Source organism: Ailuropoda melanoleuca, chromosome 7 (genome assembly GCF_002007445.2).
Source record: "Ailuropoda melanoleuca isolate Jingjing chromosome 7, ASM200744v2, whole genome shotgun sequence".
NCBI classification, from domain to species: domain Eukaryota; kingdom Metazoa; phylum Chordata; class Mammalia; order Carnivora; family Ursidae; genus Ailuropoda; species Ailuropoda melanoleuca.
The window spans coordinates 141,189,794-141,190,896 of NC_048224.1; positions in this window are offsets into that span (position 1 = coordinate 141,189,794).

Genomic DNA, 1,103 nt, shown 5'->3' on the forward strand with positions numbered 1-1,103 from the left:
CCCCTGTCCATCCCTTGTGACCCTACCGCAGAGCGTGGGCAGGGGCAGGGACACCAGGGGTTAGAAAGAGCCCCCAGACACAGACTGAGCAGGGCTGGCCTCACGGCTGCCTGTCTTACTCTGGCTGCTCCCTCCCCAGAGGGCGGCTCAGTGAAAAGCAGTGTTTGCTGTAGGGGTGACAACAAGGGTGAATGAGGCACTAGCGAGGGGGGCATAAAACTCCAGAGGCAGAGACCTTGTCTTCACGAAGGATGAGGTCTGGCCATTTGCGACGTCAAGGGTGTGATGCTCAGTGAGGTAAGTGTGACAGACGGATGCCACATGATCTCTCTGACGTGGAACGTGTGTGGGACCTAAATACACATATGTGCAAAACCAAGCTCCTCGGTACGGCGAGCAGGCTGGCGGCTGCCAGGGGCAGGTGCTGGGCTGGGAGAATGCGTCAGCTGTTTGTGCTTGAATAAACTGAATGAAAAACAGTGCATCTCAGGGCACCTGGGGGGCTCAGTCGGTGAAATGTCTGTCCTCGGCTAGGTCACGATCCCAGGGTCCTAGGATCGAGTCCCGCATCGGGCTCCCTGCTCAGCGGGGAGTGTGCTTCTCCCTCTGCCTGCTGCTCCCCCTGCTTGTGCGCTCTTGTTCACACTCTCTCTCTGTCCAATAAATAAATAAAACCTTTAAAATACCCCAAAAAACAAAAACCAGGATTTCTGGAGATGGTTGTAATTCTCTGCGCTTGATGAGTTGGGCAGAGTTGAATTACAACTTTGAATTTTTACTCCAGTTTATTCAGTTGTGATAGTTGTGACCACAAGTTTCCTCATGTAACAAATGGAGTTACTGAGTAAGTGATATGTTAGCTTTAACTTTTGTAGTTCAATGAAGGACAATTGCATTTTACTCTTAAAATATTGGAGACATGGGTACCTGGGTGGCTCAGTCAGTTGGGCATCTAACTGTTGGTTTTGGCTCAGGGCATGATCTCAGGGTCGTGAGATCGAACCCCGAGCCTGGCTCTGCACTCACTGGGGTGTCTGCTGGAGATTCTCTCTCCCTCTGCCCCTCCCCCTACTCTCTGTCTTTCTCTCTTTCTGTAAAATAAA